This window comes from Galeopterus variegatus, unplaced genomic scaffold (assembly GCF_000696425.1).
Source record: "Galeopterus variegatus unplaced genomic scaffold, G_variegatus-3.0.2 Scaffold4702, whole genome shotgun sequence".
NCBI lineage: Eukaryota > Metazoa > Chordata > Mammalia > Dermoptera > Cynocephalidae > Galeopterus > Galeopterus variegatus.
Genome location: NW_007730813.1, coordinates 14,814 through 40,257, shown reverse-complemented (window position 1 = coordinate 40,257; position 25,444 = coordinate 14,814). Strand labels below are relative to the sequence as shown.

Below are 25,444 nucleotides of genomic sequence, written 5' to 3'. Positions count from 1 at the left end.
GGGGAGGGGCTGGGGTAGTGACAATCCTAACTGCTTTCCATTGGAGTGGGAGCAGATGGAGAAGGGAAAGAAAAGAGAAAATAAACAAAACCCAAGGGATGGTGTTCTCATGTCACACCAGCAGCAAGCAGCAGCAGGAGCCAACAGTGCTAGGAAAGGCGAGCCCACCCTGCCCAAAGATACCTTCTTCTTGGCCAGCAGCAAGTCCTGGTAAGCGTTTGACCGGAGGAAGCGGGCATAGCTGTCACTTTTCATCAGCTTGTAGATGTGCTCCTGGGGAAGGAAGGAGGCGGGGAGACAGAAAGAACTGTCAACCAGTGCTAAAGGAGATGGCAAGCCAGCGGACCACTGTTTGGGGGAAAGAAACAAAGGAACCTCGGTTTGTTTGCATGTACCTAGGAAAGCTGGCAATGTGCCCCCTCCACTTAGAAACACCAAACAAAACATACGAGGGTACTTCAAAAGTTTGTGCAAAGATTCATATTATCTTTAAATTCTATTTTTCCACGAACGTTTTTGAAGTTCCCTCATATTTTCTCTCTGACAGTACAAGATCCTTGAGTATCATGCTGCAAAAGATTTGTCATTGGGCCTTGGGGCCATGTTGCAGTGCTTAATTTAATGATTAAAAACACAGGCCCAGCAATAGGAAGGAACTCACTATTGATACGCCCAACGCCTTGGAGGAATCTCAAGGGAATTATGCTGCATGAAAAAGCCAATCCCCAGGTTACATACTCTACAATTCCATTTATATAACATTCTTGAAATGACAAATTATAGAAACAGAGAACAGATTAGTGATTAACAGGAGTTAGGGATGGAGGAGGAGAGGGAGGAAGGGCAGGTGGTTTGGTTATAAAAGGCAACAGGAAGGATCTCGGTGTGATGGAACGGTTCTGTATCTTGACACATTACACATGTGATAAAGTTGTACAGAACTGAATACACGCATACATACACACATGCGTACGAGTGAAACTGGGACATCTGAATAAGGCCCGTGGATGGCAGCCATGTCAATATCAAGGCTGTGATGGTGTACTACATTCTGCAAGACATTCGTTGCCTTTGAGGGGAACCGAGTAAGTGATACATCTCTGTGTTATTTCTTACAACTGCATGTGAATCTACAAGTATCTCAAAATAAAAAGTCTAACTAAAAAAACCCCACAGGCAATGATGCAACCAAGTCAGTTTGTACCTATCAGGGCCACCGTCTCTTCTTGGAAGGGTGCTCTGGGCAACCAGATCACAGGGTGGGTGGGCAAATACTCCAGGCCTGAGGCTCCCATCCAGGAGGGCACATGCCGTGGCATGGTGCCACCTCTTTTCCTGGGCTCCTAGAGGCACTTACATTCTGGGCTTGGCAATGAGTTTCACCCTCGACTTCCAGCTAGTTCCTAGAGCCTCATGGTTCCTTCCTAACAGATCTGTCTTCATCAAGGGCAGGAAAATCCTGGTCCATTAAAAGTGAGAACTGGTGAGTGGGAAAAGGATTATTTATCTGTTGAAGTGGAACTCAGCTCAGCTGCACGGAAAAGCTTGGCTGTCCCCAGAGAGGACCTGTTAGGAGGGAGGTGGGCTTCCCTAGGGATGAGACTGTTAGTGGCTGGGCTGGTAGAGGAAGCGTCTTCTTGTTCATGCCACGAAGCTAGACAAAGGCCCCAATGCTGGGGGATGGGGAGCTGGCCAGGGAGGAGAGGGCGCTTGGCCGAGAGCAGGGCTGGTCACTGAGGGCCTCTTCCTTGGGTCCTCTTCCCAGGGAGGGCACGGAAGGAGGAGGCAGAGATCTCCTATCAGCTGGCGGACACCTTTTAGAGATGCCTGGCCAGGCTTGCCGAGACTGTCTCCCCACCCAGAGTAAAGGAAAGTGAAAGCATAATAACCGTGACAGGGAATCAACCCAAGTGTCCGACAGTGGGTGAATGGATAAAGGAAACGGGGTATCGACACACAATGACATACGATTCAGCCTTAAGAAAGGAAGGAAATCCTGTCATTTGTGAAAACATGGATGAACCAGGAAGACATTATGTTCAGTGAAATAAGCCAGGAACAGAGAGACAAATACTGTATGATCCCACTTACGTGTGGAATCTAAAGAAGACGGACTCATAGAAGCAGCAGAACGGGCTGAGCGGGGGCAAAGGGGTGGGGCATGGGGAGGTATAGATCAAAAGGACATTTCAGTCAGAGAGGAGGAGTGAGTGCAAGAGATCTACTGTGCATCACGGTGACTGTAACAACCTGCTGTATACCTGAAAATTGTTAGGAGAGTAGATGCTATGTGTTCTCACCACAAAACAATGATAAGCACGTGAGGTCATGCATGTGTGACGTAGCTTGATTTAGCCATTTAATAAAATGTACACAGATCAAAACATCACGGTGCACACCACAAAGGTATACAATTTTTCCTTGTCAAAAAAAAAAGAAAGCAAAAGCAGAACACGAGAAATGTCTTGTCATGCGTGGCGCCCTCTCTGTCGGTGGACCCCAGACTCCTATTTGGGGACCGGCTTCTTTTCTCCTGAGATGCCCCCATATTTACAAAAGCAGGGTGGTAACCCCACTCATGAGAGGGGACCCACTGTGAGGAATCAAGTGAAATTAAATGGTTGCTTCATTCTGAGACCATTTTGACAATCCAGACGTGTTCTGATTTAACAAGCTCAGTGTGAACATACCTCACTAAGTGTTTTTGTGAAAATTTCAGACAAAAATCCAGCCCACTTTAGTTTAAGTTCCTTGAGAGTGGGAACAATATGTTTCTATCTTTTATAGATGCCCAGCAACCCGCACAGGGTCAAGTGTTAGTTGAATTTACATGGTTTCTTGGAAATCTCTGCTTGAGTTCAATGTTCAGCAAGCCTGCAGACTCTACACCTCTTTTGCTTTATGGCTGGCTCAAGTTCCTGCTCTCTGGGAAGACAGTGAGGGTACCTTGGTTCGTCCAGCTCTGATAGCCTTGGAGCCCAGACTGAGGGACACAGTTGGTCTTGGCTTTCATGTGCTGTCTCTTTAAATTGTTCTAACATTGAAATGTAAGGTACAAATGTTAACCCAGAGTAAAAGTGACTCACTGTCTCCTTCTTCTTGTGTCAGGCATCACTTTGGTCTGGCCGACAAACCAGGTTGCTCCTGAATCTGGAAAGGCCTGTCAAATGCCTGGATCCTCTCCAAACACCTCTCCCAAGCAACAGGTCCCTGCTTCTTGTTCTCAATTAAGATTGAGGAATCTTAATTCCTAGTATTTATCTCCAAATCCCAACCCTCCCCCCCATTGCTGCAACAGGAGTATGGAAAACTTTCCTAGCCCAGCCCTGCTAGCCTTGGCAACTAATTTTGCCCTCAATCCAGCTAATTCTTATAGCCTCATTGTGGGCAGGAAAAGCCTGGCCCATTAAAAGAAAGAACTTGTCAACTGAAACAGAGTAGGATAAAGCAGATATCTAAGCCTTTAATCACAACAATATTCAGCAAATATTTACTGAGCACCTCCTTGGTGCCAGGCACTGTGTTGGGCACTGAGATTACAGCATGCACAAGACAAACGTAAAGCTTAGATTCTGTTAGGCAAGAAAGACTTTGCACCAAGATGCATGTAGCCAACTGAGCTAAGGCCTGCCAAGAAGCAGGACAGTATGAACTGGGGATGACATATCCTGGAATGGTGGTCTACCTACCAGAAAGATCCTCATCAAGGTAGGAATACCTAGGCAGACAGAAATGTATCTCCCAAATCTGTGGGAATTGGGAGGATGGAGGGTCTGGTCCTGTAGCTGCACAGTCTGCTCAACCACAGCAAGAAGGACAATCTAGGGGCAAGGGAAAAAGAGCAGTGGACAGCATGGTCACTCTCCGGGGGTCAACGTGAGTCAGAAGAGCCATCAGGGCACCACTCTCATCTTCGCGTAGTCATACGACAAACTCCAAAGCCAGGTGCCCAGGCAGGGGTGGCGTGGGGAGCAAGAACACGACCCAGTGGAGGATGTGTTGCATGAGGTGGTCTTACCCTGCCAACCCATTGCTAGCCCTGGACCATTGTCATGACAGTCTCAAATCACCCTTCAAAGGAACAACAACCAAAGCCATAGTAGTAGATCCAAAGTGCAGGTCTGAGAAAAACAGAATCCAGGGACCTCTGCAGATCTCCCACACCCCTGTAGGGCCTGTACTTCAGCCTTCCTCTGGCCCGGCCTCCCTTTCCCACAGCCAGGGATCTGTGACTCTCCCCTGCCCTGCTACTCCTCCCCCAAGCACAGAAATGCAGCCTTTGATGTACCCAGTTATGGAACCGTGTTCCTTCCTCGTTGCCAGCTTTGTCTAGGAAACACAAAGACAGTAAACAGGGGGTGGGTGAACAGGGAGCTGAGACTTTTCTGGGAATGAGAATTAAGATCGGACTCAGGGTCTTTGGCCATTTCCCAAATGCAATGAGTTTATCACTGCCAGGGACAGCAAGTGTACAAAGCTCTTGGCAGTGACCTCTACTGATTTATGGGGGGTTCTGGTTTGTTTCCCCTGTTCTGCAGACAGCCAGTCTTAAGGGAAATGTACATCCAGAATCTGCTAAGTGCAAGGGAGCCACTGGCAAAACCAGCCGAGCCCCCACTGAGAGGAAATTCCTAGGGGGCTGGAGAAAGAAGTTTTCTCTGTTTTTTGCTTTGTTTTGTCTTATCTTGTCTTATTTTCCTCCCTGCCTCCTCCCACCCTCCTTCTCTCCTTCTCTCTCTCGCTGTCATGCGCTCTCTGTCTCTGTCCCTGTCTCTGTCTCTGTCTCTCTCTCTCTCTTTCTACAAGAGAGATGACTGAGTTGACTATGAGCAAGCAGAACTACCGGAGGTCACACCTGCCTCCGGACCCAGTGGAGGGGCACCACGCCAGGGAGGATGAGGCTGGTTCTCCATATGTTGAGAAATCACACCAAATGTCTTAGCCACAGTTCTCAGCAGCGGGAGGGAATCACACCCCTGTAGTGGCTGACAGCTGAGCTGCAAGGACGCCACCCTGCTGAGACACTCCACCTCCATTTTCCCTTCCTGGGCCAGGAAGCTCTGATATTGGGGTGCTCTGCTGGCCTGGGACACTAAGGCAGGAGCAACAACAACTGGAATCAGCAGCGTCCAAGACCCACGTGGGAGCTGGAGGGAGCGGGCAGTACAAGCTACCTCAAAACCACACCTGCTACAAATCAGTACTTTGCTGTGAGAGTCCTCATTTGGGAATCGCCGTTCTTCTTAGACAAAACACAGTGGCTCTCACTAGTGGTGGGAGAGGTAATCAGACCAGTGCCTGGGACCTGGGGCCTGGGGCCATGAGCATGCTGGAGCAGCTGAGCTCTTCAAGGATGCCCTTACGTCCTCCCCTTTGCTGTGGACACCTCAAGCAGCAAAGATCTCCTCTCACAGCTTTAGAACATCCTCCTGGAGTGGGGAACCACTCAGCTGGAGCATTGCACAGCAGCCAAGAGCTCTTCTTGTGATTTTCAAGTGCCCTATTTTTCTTTCTGCAGGTGTATGTCATCACTGCCCTCTATAACTAGGCTTCCTGGAATAGCATCCAGACTTTGGGAGCTGTTAGGTCCCTTGTAGAAGGGAGAAGCTTGAAGGAAGATGAGGCTGTAGAACAGAAGGTGACACTGCTGTGGGGGTGATAGAGGAGGAAGTGGGCTGGAAGTCAAAGACTGGGATGCGGACTGACTTGGCCCTTTCTAGCCTGTCAATCACACAATTAACCATGGAAATATAAGTGGAAGGGCAAAAAAACACTTGCATGTCAAGTAATAACAACTTTGTGTTGCGACTGTCCTTGTGAAGATGAGACAGAAGATCAGAAGTTTCTGGAGAAAGGGACAGGGGAAGCCAAGAGGATTTGGGAGCTGAGTCCAGCTGTATGATTTTAGTGGTTGGGGCTGTTTGCTCTGAAGCAGTGCAAGCCCATTTTACAGAGGAGGGTATGGAAACCCTAACAGGCTACGTGGCTTGCCCAGGGTAAGTACAGAGCCAGGATTTGAACCCAGAGCTGCATGATCCCAAAGCTTATGCTCTTTCCACTTTGATGTGCTGCTTTTCATTGTCCTTGACTTGCAGTTCCTAGGGGAGTCAGTGTTGCTTGGCTGAGACCAATACAGTAATAGCCCTCTATCCATGAGGTACATGTTCTAAGACCCCCAAATAAATGCCTGAACAAGCAGATAGTACCAAATCCTATCTATACTATTTTTCCCTATTCACGCATACATATGATAAAGTTTAATTTATAAATTAGGCACAGTGAGAGATTAACAACAACAACTAAAAATAAAATAGAACAATTAAGTAAAATAAGCCTAACTTGAACACAGGCATCATGGTACTGTGACAGTTGATCTGATCACCAGGATGGCTACCGAGAGACTAAAGGCAGGTTGTGTGTGCTGCATGGAGATGCTAGAAAAAGGGATGATTCATGTCCCGGGGGAATGGAAAAGGACATGTGAGATTTCATCATGCTACTCAGAATGGCATTCAATTTAAAAGTTGTGAATTGATTATTTCTGGAACTTTCCATTTAATGTTTTCAGACCATGGTTGAACATGGGTTGACCATGGATATAGGGGACTACTATAAAGTCCCTCCATGTGTGGTTGCAGGAATGTCAGGGGCTTCCTTTCAAGTCTTAAATGTGAGTCATCCTAGTAGTAGGTGTAGCCAATGATCACCATTCCCTCTCAGGGACCATTCATGACCACCACTGTTAGCGAAGGTAACAGCCAAGACACGAGGGGTGGCCCAGGCTCCGGTTTCTCATCTAACAGGCATGCCATGCACAACCTACTTTCTATACTTGAAGGAAGTTGTGAAAAACCTTGGGAACAAGGTCCCAACCTGGCAAAGCATTGAGGGCTGATGGGGCCTTAGGAAATCATAAGTAGCAAAGTCTGTATCCTTGAGTCTCACTTCTCAAGAGACTGGAATATCTTAGGTCTTTAGACCTTACTCATGATTAGCTGAAGGCTTGGGAAAAGTAGAACTATTTATAACATAGGTTCTGCAGGACAGAATACTGCAGGATGGCAAGGACTTGAAGTGGATCATGAGGAGTATCTGCTTAAGAAACATGGAGAGGCAATAGAAAAGACGCCACAGGCAATATGGACATCCGCTGAAGTGCAAGACAGTAGTCACTGATCTCACAGATGCAGCTTTGGATGACCATCCTAGGATCATGTGGATTTTAAATGAGAAGCCCCATTTGGCTTTCCTTGGCCTCCGAAGCAGGATACGGGGGCCCTTTGTTTCCACAAAGGGCATCACTCAAAGTCATAAGAGGGTGTAAGAGTAAATGATCATTTGCCTTTCCCTTGTAAAGCATCTGCATAAACATATTTAATTTAACTGGCCAAAGGGCACAGTATTTTCATGCTATTCAATCCCTATTCTTAGATAAGGGTAGCTTCAAAGACAGCTTTGCATATTTCCTTTTATCTATCCAAACACCATGGGTATTAACTTAGAAAAGTGTTCTTCTTCCCCTCTTCAAGGTCATGGGGTTTGGTGCAAGAAATCTATGCTCAGAAGTAGCAATAATGAATTTTTGGAATTTAATTCTCTAGTGCTTTCTCTCCAGGAACTACTAGTTTGTGTGGTAATAAACAGAACCAGATCACAAACAATGATTTGTTCTTTTCAGAATGCATCCCTCCCTCTGCTGTTCATCTCCCTAAAATAAAACCACCCACAGAATAAAATGAGTAACTCCTGGAGCAAGTAGTACCATGGCATTCTTTATTAAAACATGCCTGGCATGGCAGTCTACCAGGAAATGCCCTCCAATAGAGGATTAATACCAGGAAGCTTGTGCAGTCTCGTGACACTGGCTCACAGTGCCACCACCTCCACCACTGGAGGAAAGGCCGACAGACTTACACCAGGCTAGGAATACTTCTACTTCTGAGTAGTCCGGGGCAAACGTAAAATGGTACTCCACTGGCCTTTGGCTTTTAAATGAAGTGAATGTTAATAATCTTGTATTCTTTAATCAAGTTGCTCTTTAATATCTAAGTTTAGACAATAGCAGAAACTTCTGGCTAGAGGCTTCTTGCTTGCTTGTGGTGGGTGTAGACTTGATGGTGTCTTTCTCAGCTTTTTTTTATCACCCAGATCTCACTCTGACCTTGTGGTTGCTCTTTGATCATTTCATGAACTGATGATGGCCGAGGAGGGCTTTGTTCACTCAATTGAGGATTGCTTAAGGGAAAGGGCCTGCCTATGCATCTGCATATTCCCAGAGCCTAGAATGACTGGCACCTAGTGGGTATTCCAAGTTTTGCTGAGTTGGCATACTGTAGAAATTTAATTTAACCAGTATGATTACCTACTATGTGTGCTCCCCAAAGTCGTTTGGCCGGGCTCTTCAAAGTCGAAAGCCAAGGGACAAATTGCATCCCCTTCCCCTTTATTTTGTTATAGGCACAGCTGAGAGTATTATAATTCTGGATTGAGTCATCAGGGAAATGTTTTTAAACTTCCACCATGTACAGAGGATTATGTTAGTATAGTAGAGACTTTTAAAGGGTAAAGAACATGAAAGTCCCCTCCCATCAAAGAACTTCCAAATCTGGAGATTTGGAAGCCCCAGACACTCCAAGTACAGAGCAGGGTGGGGCATCTCAGCAGGTACTGCAGGTCAAGCAGAGCCTGGAACATTCGGTAGGCTGGGTGGGATCTTGCAGGGACAAAGCCAATGGGCAATTCAACTGTCAGTCCATTTGAAGGACAGACTTCTAATCCAATCCAATTTCAGTGAAGTGTTGTCTTGGACCTGTTTTGTTTTGTTTATAAAGAATGATATGCTCTTAGACAAGATCTGCATAATGGCAAAGAGCCATCCAGGCCTCCTATTTCCTGTGTAATTTCTCTCAGCATAGAACTTCATACCCCGCAGGTCAAGGTCTCCCAACTCAAGTGAGAGAGTGGATGCTCATGAAATGGACAGCTGGGCAGCTGCACTAATGACTGAACGGATCCACAGACACAGTCCTTGGATATTCTGAGCTGCTTTAAATTGAAGCCAAGCAGCCACTGTGCCGGCCAGCTGCCTCCTGTCTCCCTTCTGAAGCCTGTGGAGGCTCTGGAAAGAGGTAAATGCCCTAAGAGTAAGCCTTAGGTTCTCAACACTTCCTGTGGTTTAATTCTCTCCTCTAAAGACTGCCAGCAAAGCTTTAGACCAATGCCCCAGGATTCAGCCCTTTCTCCTGGATCCAGGCCACTCTGCCCAATGCCATGCAGGCCACCTTCTTCTACCACAAAGCATTCAAGGCTTCCTACTGTCCCCAGGATTAGAGTACTCAAATTCCTCAGGATGACACTCAAGCAGCCCCAAATTTGGCTCTTATATACTTTCCCTGCATTTTTTCCCCTTCTAAGAGCAGACATCTTGAGAGAATTCTTTTCTGATTTAGCTTGGAATTATGAAGCCCTAGAGAGTACTTAAGCCATTAATTTTTTATGAGTTCACACTTACAAATATATAGCACTTCTTACTTTTTCAAAGAATTTTCAGGGCTATGAGCTCATCTGATTTCTCCAAAATCCTTATGGGCTGTCAAGAAGACAGCATCCCTACTTTACAGATCAGGAAACTAAGGTACGGAAGGTCAAAGCCCTTGCCTGAGACGACATAGCAAGTAGGTGACAGTGCAGGTCCTCTGATGCCCACAGTTGAGAACAGCGAATTCAATTCCTAGCGTAAAACCCCAAGTCCTTAAACAAAAAATGGCCCATTTTCCCCTCCCCTCACAAGGCTGAATCTGTGAAACTGGAACAACACAGCGGACAGCTGAGGGCTACGGTCACAGCCCACGGAACTTTATGGAAGATTTGGTCTTGGCCCAGATTTTTGAAAAAGCCAAATGGATCAGCAAAACACAAGTGCAAATGCCGGGCCCATACTGATGGGTGTCTGGTGAAACATTTCCACAGGAAGCAAGCACAGGCAATTAACATTTTTCCAACAATGCATGGGGTCAAATAAAAACCAGAGTCCTCAGAAAGAGGCTGCACCCCACCCCCAGCACCCCTTCCAGCGAATCCATAAATCTGGCTGGGCCTTCATTCAGGCTACTGACCACTGACATTAGGGCACATGACCATTGTTAGGGGGTGTCTGAGGACCATCCTGACCGGCTGAGCAAGCAACCCAGAGCTTCTGATCCCTATGGGGGCTTCGAAGGGCTAGGTGTCACCTTCCCCACTTAGCAGATGGGCAGACCGAGAAGAGAAAGTTTAAAGGATTTAAATGAGCAATTCCAGAAAAAGTGTACAGCAGAAACAGGATCAGAGCCTGCTCCCTGGTTCTGGGCCCTTCTCTAGGGACCAGAGTTTCTCCAGGTCTCAGGGCAACAACCAAACCCTCAGTTCTACCAATCCAGGGACAGTGTGGTCTTGGCCAGCAAATCGGGAGATCTGAGTGCAGGTCCTTGCTGGTCACGAGTTGCTGAGGGTTTTAACCTCCCTTCCTCACCTGGTGACTTCTGAACTGTGCCTGCTTTGCTGGCCAGGAAGGGTGAGGCAGTGTGAGTATCATGGTCATGGCCAACTTCTGCTCTGAAACACTCAACCCTGACGTAGAATATTCGCAGAGGCTGCTGTGTTGCTGTGAATGCACCACAGTGAAGTCTCCTCAAACATACTCTCCCCAGAGAAACTGAAGATTAACTGTTCCCAAGCCTCTATCCTGTATTGAAAACTACTGAAGCATTTCAATAGTTTTCATGATATATTGTTTAGTACATGGGTCACAAACCACCATGTGGTTCAAATCTGGCCCACTGTCTACATCTTTATATCCCATGAGCTAAGAATGTTTTTTACATTTTTAAATCATTGAAAAAAAATTTTTTTTAAATGATATTTTGTGGAAAATTATAGGAAATTAACTTTCACTGCCCATAAATAAAGATTTTGGGGGCATGGCCATGCCCACTTACCACGTTTACATTGTTATATTGTTACATTGTGTCTGCTTTTGTATGGCAGAATTGAATACTTGTGACATAGACCATATGACCCACAAAGCCTAAAATGTATACTACATGGCTCTTTATAGAAATAGTTTTTTAACTGACCACTGGTTTAATGTAAAAGGAAGTTTGCAGAATCACCCTCTTTGCATAATCACCCTGTTATGGACTGAATGTTTGGGTCCCGCCCAAATTCATATTGTTGAAGCTGTAACCCCCAATGTGATGGTATTTGGAAGTGGGGCCTTTGGGAAGTAATAAGGTTTAGAGGAGCTCCCATGATGGGATTAGTGTTCTTATAAGAAAAGGAAGAGAGGCCAGGGCTCGCTCTCTCTCCTGCCATGTGAGGACACAGCAAGAAGGTGACTGTCTGCAAGCCAAGAAGAGAGCCCTCACCAGGTACCAAACCTGCCGGCACCTTGATCCTGGATTTACCAGACTTTAGAAGTGTGAGAAATAAATGTCCATTGTTGAAGCCACCCAGTCTGTGGTATTTTGTTATAGCAGCCTGAGCAGACCTAACACATACCTACACACACAAATTGAGGAAGAAAATATACCAAAATAGGGGTTATTTCTGGGTGCTAAGATCACATGCAATTTTCGGGTTTCTTCACCAAATATGTAAAACATACAAGCATAAAAATAGAATATTAATGACATTAGGAGAATAAATTAGTAAATATTTGGTTTATCTTACTGTGGGCCAGACTCTATTACTTATTGCTGTGCTTCCTTTCCCCTAATCCCCACTCCACCCCATGCATGCGTTCCATTGTCTCTCTGCTCTACAGATGAGCAAAGGAAGACTCAGAAAATTTAAGTAACTTGCCCAAGGTTGCTCTGCTAATAAGGAGTACTTTGTATATTTATGGTGGTAACACATTTAAGAAATAATAGGGAGCAGGCTGAAAATAGTAACTGGCTAAGAAAGCGTGTTTTATCTGAATTCATGGGAGACCAATTCTAGCAGATAATGGGGAAGTTAGGGATGCGTAAGACAGCCTCATGTCTAGTCTACCATACAAGGTTACCGTGGGAATGAGATATAATATAATGAGATATAATATATAATTTACTTGGAAAATTTGCAGAGCACTCTACTGATAAAGGCTGGGTGTTCAGAAACTTGTCAAGGCACAGTATGCTGACTTCCCAAGTTCACCTATCAAGTCTTCCTTGAGTTAGAAACAACATAAATGTCCAAGAAGAGAGGACTGGCTGACTAAACCACGGTGCCTTCACACAATGGAACACCACGCGGCAATGAAAGAACCTGGGAACCATCATATGGTTGCTGCAGTGTTGGCACTGCGGTTTTGAGGCTGCCCTGTGGTAATGCAAGATAAAACAAATGAGTGATTATGCTACCATCCACGGTGTCCTTAGGAACCAGGATTCTCAGCATAGAGAAAGGAGGCACAGATCTAAGAAAGGAGAGGTTAAATACAATCCCCTGTAGTTCTGACTTTGAGTTGAAAGAATCAGTATAAACTCGTGATATGTTTTTACTACAAACAACAACATATTCCCTAGCTCTGTCCATTGAAAAGTCCTAGAAATGATCACTAACCCAGAGACAATTAGCACTTCTAAGTGCCCATATTGTGGTCTCTAAAAACCATTTCCCACTAAGGAATCAGGGACCCTTGGAGACATGGTTTATTCCAGGTCTAGGGCAGAGCCTGGAACATTTTAGCTTCCTTGCTATTTGGATGATACCAGAGACTTCTAGGGTCATGTCAGAAGGACCAGCTGACCAGAGGTGGCACAATCTAAGCATCAATAAAAATAACAAGCAAAATGGATTAAAACACATCAGATATGTTTAAGCTCATGAGTTTACAAAAATACTAAAAAAAAAAAAAACCCTCCAAAACTCTAATTGATAACCACAGGAAAATGATAGTAAACGACTCATTCTTTTGAAAACTGGTAAATAAAGGGAAAGAATCATTTATCCTGGCTTTCTTATATGAACTGCACTACTACTGGTAATCAAATAGTGACTGAGAGAAATTTCTCTTTATGGAAGTATTACAGCTAATAAATAAAGAAAGAATGATAAAATAAGAACATCACCATTCTGTAAGCCCTAATTCACTAATGGATCTAAGCAATAAACCTCAATAGTTGCTAAAATCACAAAAAAAAGACAACTGGACATTATGTGCCTTCTGGCAACAGAGCACGACACAATCCATGAAGTAGTTTTGTCCAAACCTAAAAAATAAAACAAAATAAAAATCTAAATCTGACTAAATATCTAAATCAAACAACCAATTTACAGGAAATGCAAATGATAGAAGAACATGCTAAATAGCACTGCAGGGCTGCAATCAGAAAAACTCAGACGATTGGAAATTTTTACAGGACAAAGGATCCAATTCCTTTATCAGATAAACTGTAAGGGGTCAGGGAGGGGAAGAGAGAGAAAGAGAATCTATAGATTAAAAGACACTTAAATGTCAACCTACTGCAATATTCTACTTTGGAGCTGCAAAGGGTGTGAGGGACTTGTGATTTCATGAAGCAAAGACACTGAACTCTAGAGAACCAAATCTGCCTGGCACGGGCATTCAATGGAGTTCACTACCAGGGGATGAGAAAAGACAGTTATGGTTTTAAAGTTGGTATGTTACCATCCTGAAGTTCTGAGCAAATGACAATGCACGTTGGATGACAAGGACACTGGTTGTGTACTCATGCCATTACTCACATTGGTGCAGCTACAGTGAGTTTCCTAAATTAGATAATAACATCCACGGGAGTACAAACTACTCAAATTCTCTGCCAGGAACTGCATGGATGAGAGGAATGAGGAGTGGGGTTGAGGAGATAGGAGCAAAATCTTAAGCCCTGTCACTGGGTGTGGGGTGGTGGGAGAAAATAAAATTAGGGGCCAGGAAGTAAGAAACTGATCTGATGCTCATCTTAGAAATGGCACCTCCCAGCCCTGAAGATTAAGCCCACTGTCTAGGGTGGTTCCTGTGGCTCTGTGTCTTTCACCAGCTTCTCTGGCATCTGTGAGAATCCTAATTGTGCCATACAGGGTAGGGAGTCCCTCTTGCTGGCTTGCTTTAACCCCAGAGTTCAGCCCTTTGGGGCATTTCTCATGCTGTTGCAATTGCCCGTTTACTTAGGGCAGGGGCTTTTTCTGTTCTTTGCGGTGTCTCACCACATAGCGCAGAGCCTGGCACATAGCACAGAGCCTGGCACATAAATATGCACTCATAGCTGGGAATCTCTACAGAAGCAGCGCAGAGTCGTGGTTATGAGGGTGGGCTTCACAGTTAGACAGACGGGGGGTCGACTCATGCCCCTGCCAGCTCACTGTACCCACTTTGCCCATGCTGTGTTATGGTTCCCCGATTCTACTATTGACCTAATACAAGTCTTCAGCTTTTGTAAAATGTTTTGAGTTTTCTTGGAAAAGATAAAGCATATAAGTGTACATTTCTGTTTCTGTGTAGTAACATAACTAATCTAGGCAAATAATCTGGGAATTTCTTTGTACACCTATGTGGAATGTTTTCCTTTGGTGGACTGAAAAATAATAAAGCTTGAAATTCTAACTACCAACAATACCTTGGACTTGTATTAGAGGGTCCTGTGGTGAAGTAGATAGAAACACCTTACATCACAACCATTCAAGTAGATAAGCAAACCTGGGCATCTTCAAATGTGTATCTCCCTCCATCTTTGACATTTTGACTGGTTATCTCATAGCTGTGAGAATCCAGGTTGATTGCACTTGGGGCCCCTGGAGCCAGGAACTCTTGCCAGATTTCCTCCACCCTCTTGGCCACATCCTGTAGGGGTTGTTTCTTGAGATCTTGGACAGCCAGCCAGAACCTGAAGTGGGAGCAGAAACATGGTCACTTCCAGGGGGCTCAGCATCTGGACCCTGCTGGCCATGATCCCAGAGCTGATGTCCCATGAAGTTTATTCTGCAGCATCACCCAGGCTGCCGTGATGCCATGGGTCACAAAGACCATTGGGACTGCCAAAAATACAAAGGGCATTTCCCTATTGTGGAAAAGAAGAGCAACTTGCTTCTGGTTCCCAAAAAGAGATTTCTCTCCCTTTACATCAAGGTTTCTCAACCTCAGCACTATTGCCATTTCAGGCTAGATAATTCTTCACCGTGGGGGCTGTCCTGCGCATCGTAGGATGTTTAGCAGGAGCCTCTGCCTCTACCCACTATATACCTAAACGGCACCCCACCCGCCAAGTTATGACAACTAAAAATGTTTCCAGACATTACCAAATATCCCCTGGGAGGTGAAATCACGCCTGGTTGAGAACCACTGCTCTACATACGAGCTACTACACAGACAATGTGAGTCCCTTTGTCGAATCTGGTTGGGATCAAAACGAAAGAAACATCACAGAGCAGGCAAAATCCTGGAATCATAAAGAATATTTGAGCTGGAATGAACCAGACACTCGTCATAGATTGAGAAACTGAGCTGATTCACATCAGTGTTCACCATGGTGCTTGACATGTAGTAGGCGCTCAATAAGTGGCTTTCAGATGGGAGAAGGGCTCATCTGGAACAAAGCTGAAAGGGTATACATGGGGGACTCTTTGCCAAAAGATTCTCCAGAGAGTGCCAGAAAGAAAAGCCTCCTGCTCACTCCCATGTTTGCCTCTCTCTACTCCCAGCATCTGCATGGGAGCTGCCACCAGGAGAGGCACTGTGAGCTCCTTTCTGCTGAGAGCAGCAGCAACCAGAGCCAAGGCTTGGACAATAACTCCCAGGTCCTGGGGATGGTTCCAAAGCAGGCTTTCGGCAGGACCAGGGTCCGGGCAGCACACCCTTTGCCCTGTGAACGGAACAGGCCAGTTTCCCCATCAATGAGAGAAGAGGACAGGTCCTGTGCTGTGTGGTTCCCACGACCACAGGAATCGCATGGAGTCTAGTCAATGAGAAGGGAGGAGCAAGAAAAGCTGAACCACGACATGGTGAAAAGTGCACTCAGTCTGTCATCAAATTTCACCCAAACTAAGATGTACTTGTTTTTTTAAAAAGGTTAAGCATATTTTTGTTGCTGTTCAGACAAATGCCTTTGGAGCCAAGTTCATGGCCCAAAGGTGCCACTCAGTGGCCGAGAGAGGTAATGCACCCCCATTTCCACAATGCATGGAGAGGGAGGGTGTGTGTGTGTCTGTGTGTGTGTGTGTGTCTGTGTGTGTGTGTGTGTGTGTGTGTGTCCAGAATGCTGGGCTCCAACTTGTCCCCTGATTTGCCATCTAGGATTCTAAGGATCTCCTTAAAGAAAACCCTCACAGTTCTCTCACTGATCCTGAACAGCCAAGTGAAAGCAGGGAAGGAGCCTTAACGACTTCACTCAGTCAGACCAGGAAACAGTTCTGCCCTCATCCTGACTATGTCTTGAATTGTCATACCTTTCTGGGTGTCTCTTTCCTCATCTGCAAAATGGGCACAAATTAGGTAGAGGGATACATGGCACAGGTCTTCAAAACTTCCCATGCAGGGGATGGGAGCTGAGGAGGGGTCCATGTGCTGGCCACAGGTTCAGTGCTGGCCAGGTACAATCTCTACAATGCCGTCTCCTCCTCCTCAGGTGGGCTGGGCAGATGCTGCCAGGGGCTCTCTCTACTTCCATCTGTTGCCACCTGCCCTTCAGCACCAGCCCTGTTTCCTTCTGCCCAGGTCCTTGATGCTTGTGTCCTTCTGTCTCCCAGGGGACAGGAAATCAACAGCGCTTCTTTAGCCAGGGTCCAGAGGGGTGGGGAAGGCAGAATCTGGAAGGAGCTGTTAAACTGCTGAGTAGTTCTGGTGGGCCCTTGAAAGTCGAGCTGGGGAGCGGGTCTCCTCCATTTCTGAGGCCCACTTCCTGCGTTCCTTGGGGGTTTCTCTGGAACTAAGGTCTGCCATGAAATGAAGGAGGTGGCCGGAATGCTATCTGGTGATGAGAGTTCCTACAGGTTTTTCTCTGTCTGAAGACAGTGTTTGATAGGCAGGTGAAAAATTCAGGTAACCTGGCTCTATAAAAAGAAGCTGGTGTTGGTTTTTCAAAGGACTGGACAGAGTGCTAAGGGGCAATTCGCCACAGACTAAGTCAGCCAGTCCTCCACAGCCACATGCTGGGCAGACGGGAGAACAGCCCTCTCTCAGGGAGCGCCTCTGGGCTGCATCCTCGGCTGGAAGCAACTTGTGGGGCCAGCATCCTTCCCACACCTCCCAGGCCCCTGCAGTGCCTCATACATAGATGACAACCAGTGATTTCCTGACCCTCCATCACTGTCACGTGGGGTCTTCTGTGCTCCAATCTGCACTGAGGGGAAGCTACTGAATCCTTCTGGGAAGGCCCTGAAAAGCCTGGCAGCTTCTGAGCTCTGCAGCCTCCCTGTGGCTCCTGGGGCCTCCAGGTCCCTTTTGCAGAATTATTTGGGAGCCACATTAATGCACATCACTTAGCTGGATACAGAGAAGGTCTGGAGCTAATGTAAATGCAAATCTTAAAATCAAATTTAAGAAACTTTAACAAAAATAAGTAAATAAATAAATGAAAGGTGCTCTTTGTGAGATAGAGCTGAAATTACATTACAAGTTCAAGGAAAAGCAACTGGCATGCTGGTGTGGGTGGGAGACAGGACAGGAGGAAGAGGGGGAAGGTGTATAGTGACATTTAGTAGACAGCAGTTTTCTCCTCCTGCACAACGGGGACTCTCCCCAGCCTTCTGGCTGCCTTGGAGATGACCTGCCTTATCCCTCTCAGGTGACAGCAAAAGTGCTGTCACAACAGCATCCTGACATCCCATAAGTGTTTACCATCACTGGCTCTGAAGAACCATTGTGTCAATTTGAAATTCAGAGCAGGCTTCGGCTTGTGTTTGCCTGAGCTGGGAGCTCCGGCCACACTTCCCCCACCTCCCTTCCCACGGAGCCACAAAAGGTCCTCGGCGCACATCTACGGCGGATGGGAGGCCCACTGAGGCTCGCTGAAGCTTCTGCTCTTATCAAAGGCCTGCAGGTAGCGCTCCTCCCCGAGGACACGGGGATGGGGGACGGGGGCAGTGAAATGCCAGCAGCAGCAGCGTCAGCTCCACCCATCCTGCCTGTCCTGACCGGCAGGCCGCAAGGACTCGCTCCTATCGGGGAGGCCACCTGTCCCGCCTCCCCTGGTCGCCACCAGCCGTCAGCGCAGCAGGGAGGCAGCCGCGTGCCGGTGTTTGATCCATGTTCATGGCGTAGAAATGCAGGCCTTTGGGGAGAGGCAGCCGGGGCTCAGAAACCAGGGAGTGAAGCCGTGGTGGACAGGGGACCGGAGGGCGTGCAGGGACCGCCCCAGGTGGCCCCTTTGCTCCCTGGATGCCGACGGGGAATGGGCTTTCCTGCTCAAGGCTGGCTGCAGCAAGAGAAACCAAGTGGCCGTGGATCTTTCTGCCTCCTGCCAGGAGGTCTGGGCAGTCCCTCAGGGACCAGCTCACATCTCTTTTCATACTCTAGAATTTGTATGGTTAGAAAATACCGCCTTTGGGTCATTCTGCGAGGAAAGCAACCTCGGCGCAGACGGGCAGCAGGAAGCGTCTCTGCGCCCTCTGCTGGCCGGCCGGAGACTCGGGAAGATTAAACTTGACCGGGGCGCGGGCCGGGCTGGGCTTCCCGGTGCCTGCGATGCAACCAGCACCAGCACCCGGCGGCCGCCGTGGAGGCACCTCTGCTCCGATGAATCATGGGTTTGGTTAGCGGTGGCTCCCGCCGGGCCCAGTGAAGCTTCCGAGGTCTTCCTGGGACTCCGGGCGATCGTTGCAGGTGGGAGCTCTCCAGGCAAACCTGGCAACCCCCCACTGTGCTGTCTTTTAATTGCTTCTGCCTTCAGCTGACACTGTGTGGAACCAGCATCATCAATCTGCAGGTCAGAAGAACAACTACGTTCTCTCAGGAGACGTTACTGCTCATAAAAAATGTACGGGGCACGCTCTGTGCTGAGTTTTGATTTTTAACTCGTACCTTGCCATGCCGCAGAGGGTGTCAAGCCAGGGGTGACAAAGATTTGTGCAGGGGAGGTGTGGGAGAGGGGGGAGAAGGTGGCATGGAGCGATGGTCACCATTCTGGGAAAATGCACAGAAAAGGGAAAAGAATGAGGTCTAGTAACTCAGCAGGGTTCCCTGCATCAGAACTACGTGGCTCCTGCCCTGTGGACAAGCCATACATGGTCCCTTGGCACCCAGCATACAACTGTCCCCATGGGCCACCAGTGTGAATGGAGCCCTGGGCTTGGCTGAGGCTGGGTTAGAAAAGGAGAAAGAGAGGCAATTCCTGCCACAGAGATCTTCCAGCTGCAGCAAAATGCGCTGCTGGCCATGCCTCGTCCAGCCCCCGGAGGTGCCGGCCCTTCCTCATCTCGTACAGTCGCCCAGAAGAAAATAACTAAGGGGACTTCAAACTATTTTACGTTGTCATGGAAGTCTTTCCTTGAAGGATCCAGGGTGACGCTTTGGGGCTTCTCTGTTCCACATCCTGAAGCTCCAGTATAAATTCCACTACGTGGCTACTTAACTGGCACTCTGTGTGCTGTGCAAAAATGCTATGATGCAAGCGCCCCCTCCTCTAGAGAGATGGGAGGGGGCACAGGACACAAAAGAAGTGGAGAGTCTCTCTTTTCCTCTCAAGTTCCAATGCCAGCAGCCTGAGCTCTTGACACATCCTGAGGAGAAGGGATGACCCCAGCCAACACAACCAATCGGCAGGATCCTCAGGCTGGGCCACTTTGCACGGCTCCCAGGGTTACCTGCCACTCTCATGGACCATGGTGGGGGGCATCTGCGTGGCCAGCTGTGGCCAGCCGTGGCCACCCGGGAAAGACAAGGGGAAAGCACAGTCAGCCCTGAATCCTTGGGAGCAGGGTCACGATAGGTGCTGAGCCATTATCTGTGGCCGAAGGAATGAACACAAACAGAAAGGGAAGAAACCACTTTGGGATGGGTGACTGAAGAGTCCAGAAGCTGTGATTTAGAACTGAGCTTCCCCCACGTATTCAATTCTGCTGAATATCAAAAACATGGAATTTGGGCCTCCAGAGAGGATTTTAGAAGCTCTTGGGCTATACTTTTTCTTTCTGCTGTTCAATTTTCTGCGTCCTCTTTTCTGTTATGTATCAGAGGGGACCCTCCTTAAGTCTGGATTTATGCTGGGGGCATGCACGTGCGCTTTCCTCCACTCAAGATTAAATGTAGTCCTTCTGGCAACAGCAAGGAGCTGGAAGAGGCACGAGAGGTGACGGCAGGAGGAAGTGCTGAACACCTGCCAGGGACACACTCCTCCATGCACTCTGGGCCCTAGGTGTCATGCATATTTTGTGAGACTTGTCTGAATCAATACGTGGCTCTGGCTACACTCAAGGGCTTTCCAGACTGGGCAAAGAGGCAGCTAAGCCACTAGATGCTCCTGCCACCTTCACAATGGCCAGGACCCTGTGGCCATTCTTTAAACTCCCTGCAACAGTACAGGTGGCAGAGGGTCATAGGGCCACTAGTAGGCTGAGACATAGTGAGGTAAAGGGGGTCTCTATACCACTCCACAGTTGGGGCTCAGAAAACAATACCCCAAAGTATGGCGCTGTGGCATGCTGAGGACTGTGAACTAAAGGACATTGGAAGGCCTCAGCAGCAGCTTCAGAATCACGTTCTCTCTGACCTCTCCTGCCTTCCTGCATCTTGCCCCTCCCTTCCCCCAAAGCGAGTCATTGAAACCAGAATTCTTCTTCCCCAAAGTGGGTCATAGAAACTAGAGCCAGCCATAAAACCTAGAAATATTACTCTAAACTTCCCCTACCTTTCTGTCTAGCAGCTGACCATAAAGAAATTCTTTGACCTACCTTGTCTGATTGTAGATCATAAGACCCTCATTCCAGAGGGGTCCTGCTCTATACCCCAGAGGAAGGAGTGCCACACAGAGGCCCAGAAGAACCTGGACAGACAGGCCTTGCTGGGTTCCTAACTCAGGCAATTGCTGTTAGATCATTCGCTTTTTGTCCAATCATATTTCTACGCAGCCATCTAGTCTTCATCGAATCTAAGCACAAAAATGAACAGTTTTCCCTGGGTCTCTGGGTCTTCATTTCTGAAGCCTCCAATGGCACGTAAAACTCTGATTAAATAAATTTGTTGTGCTTTTCTCTTCTTAACCTGTCTTTGTTATAGGAGTGTTGGCCATGACCCTTATGAGGGGTGAGGGAAGGTGTCATACCTCTTCTGCCCCACACCATCTCAGGAACCCAAGTGGAATAGGGCGAGAGAGGAGATGGGAAGGATCCCCAGGTGTGGCTTATGGGGACCATGCTGGGGGTGGAACCTGGGACTGAGCTGGCCATACAGAGAACTAGTTGTCTTAGGACCTACTATCAGACAAGGGTAGTCAGAGAATTTCTTTATGGTAAGCTCCTAGACAGAAAGGCAGGGGAAGGTTAGAGTAATAATCCTAGTTTTTATGTCTGGCTTTGTGGAAAAGGGGTTCTGGTTTCTATATGACCCACCTTGGGGAAGAGGAATTTTGGTTACTATGACTCGCCTGGGTGCATCCACTGGTCACAGAAGGGCTGGTTTTCTACCAGCACCTGCCTTGAGGCATGGCCTGGGAGGCTGTCTGAGCAGCACTCCAGTGAAGAGTATTAGAAGTCAAGCCTTCTGTGACAAATACTTTATTAGGAACTGAAGCAAAGCTCTGAGATGTTTTTAGAATAATGCTTTAGCATAAGGAAAGAACTCGTGTCATAACCTGAAATAAGGTGCTCAACCATATCTGGTTTATAATAGACACATGGATTCCTAAGTACTGGTATATGTAGTTAGTTGGCACGTACATATCCTCCCAGGACTTTACGGCGTGGAGGGTCCCACTGCCACCCCTGTGCTCCCACAGGCTTCAGCACAGGATAGTCTCCCCTCTTCTCTGTGTATCGATAGCCTGTGTATTCTTCAAAGTCCAGCTTATGACTCGCCTACTCTAGCGATTCCTCTCTCCTTAAATACTTCCAAAATGGTTCTTAGAGTTTACACTCATTTATACACACTTAATGATTTAATAGTTTCTTGTGTTTTTTCCTCAAGGACCTACAAGGCCATTGCAGGCAAAGATCGTGCATCCTGACTTTCTTGCATCCCTCAGCAAACTCTTGTGGGGCTTGATACAGCATAGGTCTGTCATAAACATCACTTGATCGATGTATGGGACTAAGAGGGTCACCAACTTCAAATAAATAACATAGATTTTTGCACATTAACATTGGAGGAGAGAGTCTTTTGTTTGCAGTATATGCTCTGACTTTTTTTTTTTTATAGATTTTTAATTTTAATCTTTTTTTTGTTTGTTTTAGTCAACATTTGCCTTTTTTTTTTTTTTGTCTTTTTCGTGACCGGTAAGGGGATCGCAACCCTTGGTGTGGTGTCACCCACACCACGCTCAGCCAGTGAGCGCACCGGCCAGTCCTATATAGGATCCGAACCTGTGGCGGGAGCGTCGCTGCGCTCCCAGCGTCGCACTCTCCCGAGTGTGCCACGGGGCCGGCCCGATGCTCTGACTTTTTAAGTCAGAAATATTTGTAAAAATTAACAAAGTCCTTGGGCCGAACCCGTGGCTCACTCGGGAGTGCGGCGGTGCTGAGAGCGCTGAGGCCGCAGGTTCGGGTCCTATATAGGGATGGCTGGTGCGCTCACTGGCTGAGCGTGGTGCGAGCGACACCAAGCCAAGGGTTCCGATCCCCTTACCGGTCACAAAAGAAAAAGAAAAAAAAAATTAACAAAATCCTTTTTAAGAAAATAGCACCAGAAGATGGGAATTAACCTAGTATATAAAAGAGAACCTAGTTCAAAGAAAAACAAAAGAGATTCTTACCCATTGAGAAGTCCCCATTTTGCTAAGATCACTGTGGGGTCTTAGATAAGTCATGTTTTCCATGGGTGTCTCTGTTTCTTAATCTAATACGATAAAAAGCTGAATATACTACAAATTCCTAAGTTTTTCATGACCAAGGATGCTTTTTCTCTCACATTGGACCCTGTGTGTTGAATGTTTCATTTTTTTTCTCCTATCGAACAGAAATTATTAATACATTTTTCATAAAGTATTTGTTATAGACCAGAAATCAGATGCTCCCACTGGCATCAGCTGATCAGAGTCACCCCTATGTGGAGTCAATACAAATCCCCCCAGAAGGAAAAAGCATGTCTTAATCAGCTTGCACAGTTATGTCTCCAGTTATTGAATGATATCTACTTTGGCTTTTTGAATTTCTGAAATGAGCCCATTGACCCCTCTCCCTTCTGTTTAGCCTTTCAGACACCCAGGACCCCAGGGTGGGAAGTTCTGGAGGAGACAGACTTTGGACGATCTCTCCAGTATGAGCTCCACGGTTCTGCGGTTTTACTTGATGAATAGTGTCATCCAATCTGCCTATTTAATTATTATTGAAGACATGTTTCCAATGAGTTGAGCAAATGTCATCTGGACTTAAAGAATGAAAAAATGCTGGTGTTGGTAGATGCTATTCTGGTGGTAACAAAGTTGCTTATTTTAATTTGACCTTCTCCATTTCAACCTTAGCCAGATTAGCTGGAATTTGAACTTGAACCCTAATAATATTCTATTGAAAGAGGGAGGAGGAGAGACTGATTATGCAAATTTTCTCACACACATTCTTCATACGGCACAAACCTTCCAGAGATTTACCTGAGGTTTTCTGAACTGAATTCGGACTCCAGGAATCGTAGGAACTGGTCGCGCCCAGTCTGGTCCTTCAATATCTCATCGAAAGAGAAACCCCATCTTTTTACTCGCTGCTGGCTGGGCTCTTTGCTTTGGGGATGGAAGAGGAGGTTTAAAAATAATCAATACCAGGCAAAAGCGTATGCCATAATCTCATCAACAACTCAAATCCATTTTGCTGTCATGCACCAAAGGAAAATGTCTCATACTTAAGGGATAGATTCTATAAAACCTGCACAAATTCCAAACTCAGACTTTTGTTGGTTACACCAATAGTAGCCAACAGTACAAAGTTTCTTTAAAGGTGGCATGTGAGAGGGACAGCATTTAGTCAGGGTAACCAGGGTGCCTGTCCAATGGCCACTGTCCCCAGAAATGCAACACTACCATTGATTAGACCTCCTGGGACCATTCCCATCAATTATGGACCCACCTTCCAGCGCCATCACTTATTTACTTTTATAACTTGGGATGCTTCATGAATTCAACCTTTCACCAAAGACACTGTCTCCCACCTCTCACCCCGTCCTCAATCCACAGGGAAGAAATTAGGGGCTTGTTTAGAGTTGAATGAAGTGCAATTAATCAGAAATGCACCAACTCATCCAGGATAAACCAGATTCACTGTTTAGGAGCAGAATATTGCATTTACTTACTGATTCAGCAACTACAGACAGTGCTTACAATACAGAAGACATTATTCCAGCATTTTACATCTGCTAACTCACTGAGTCCTCACAACGACTCTGTGAAAGAGGTACTAGTATTATTCCCATTTTCCAGACAGGGAAACTGAGGCCTAGTGACAATTTGCCGAAGGGCACGTAGCTAGGAAGTGGTGGAGTCCAGAATCAAATCTAGACAGCCGGGCTCCAGGGTACGGCTCTTCACTCTGCTGTGCTGCACAGCTCATCTTTGCTGTGCCATGTCACATTCAGACTAAGGAAGGGGGGTTGGTCTCATTCTTCTGGTGTTGGACAATGAGAACATACCCTTCAGCTTCTGTCTTTCCACTTTTACTTTTATTATAACTTGGGATGCTTCATGAATTCAACCTTTCACCAAAGACACTGTCTCCCACCTCTCACCCCGTCCTCAATCCACAGGGAAGAAATTAGGGGCTTGTTTAGAGTTGAATGAAGTGCAATTAATCAGAAATGCACCAACTCATCCAGGATAAACCAGATTCACTGTTTAGGAGCAGAATATTGCATTTACTTACTGATTCAGCAACTACAGACAGTGCTTACAATACAGAAGACATTATTCCAGCATTTTACATCTGCTAACTCACTGAGTCCTCACAACGACTCTGTGAAAGAGGTACTAGTATTATTCCCATTTTCCAGACAGGGAAACTGAGGCCTAGTGACAATTTGCCGAAGGGCACGTAGCTAGGAAGTGGTGGAGTCCAGAATCAAATCTAGACAGCCGGGCTCCAGGGTACGGCTCTTCACTCTGCTGTGCTGCACAGCTCATCTTTGCTGTGCCATGTCACATTCAGACTAAGGAAGGGGGGTTGGTCTCATTCTTCTGGTGTTGGACAATGAGAACATACCCTTCAGCTTCTGTCTTTCCACTTAAAGCTGATGTGCTGGATTTATTCTTCTGAAATAGGGTCCTAACTCACATGCTGTAACTCCTCCCTACTCAAGTCGTGTCCTGTGGATGCAAAGTAGAATCATAGGCCCCACCCA

At 46.8% G+C, this 25,444-nt stretch overlaps 1 pseudogene across 1 annotated transcript in view; it reads right to left on the bottom strand.

Moving 5' to 3' along the window:
• The window catches only part of LOC103603611, a 52,219-nt pseudogene extending 28,382 nt beyond the window's left edge, over window positions 1-23,837 (bottom strand). The window contains exons 1-3 of the transcript XR_551634.1: window positions 23,712-23,837; window positions 14,678-14,864; window positions 184-273 (exon numbers count right to left, since the gene is read on the bottom strand). The product of XR_551634.1 is annotated as an uncharacterized LOC103603611 (transcript). The remainder of the gene's footprint in view (window positions 1-183; window positions 274-14,677; window positions 14,865-23,711) is intronic.
• Between the last annotated feature and the right edge of the window lie 1,607 nt (window positions 23,838-25,444).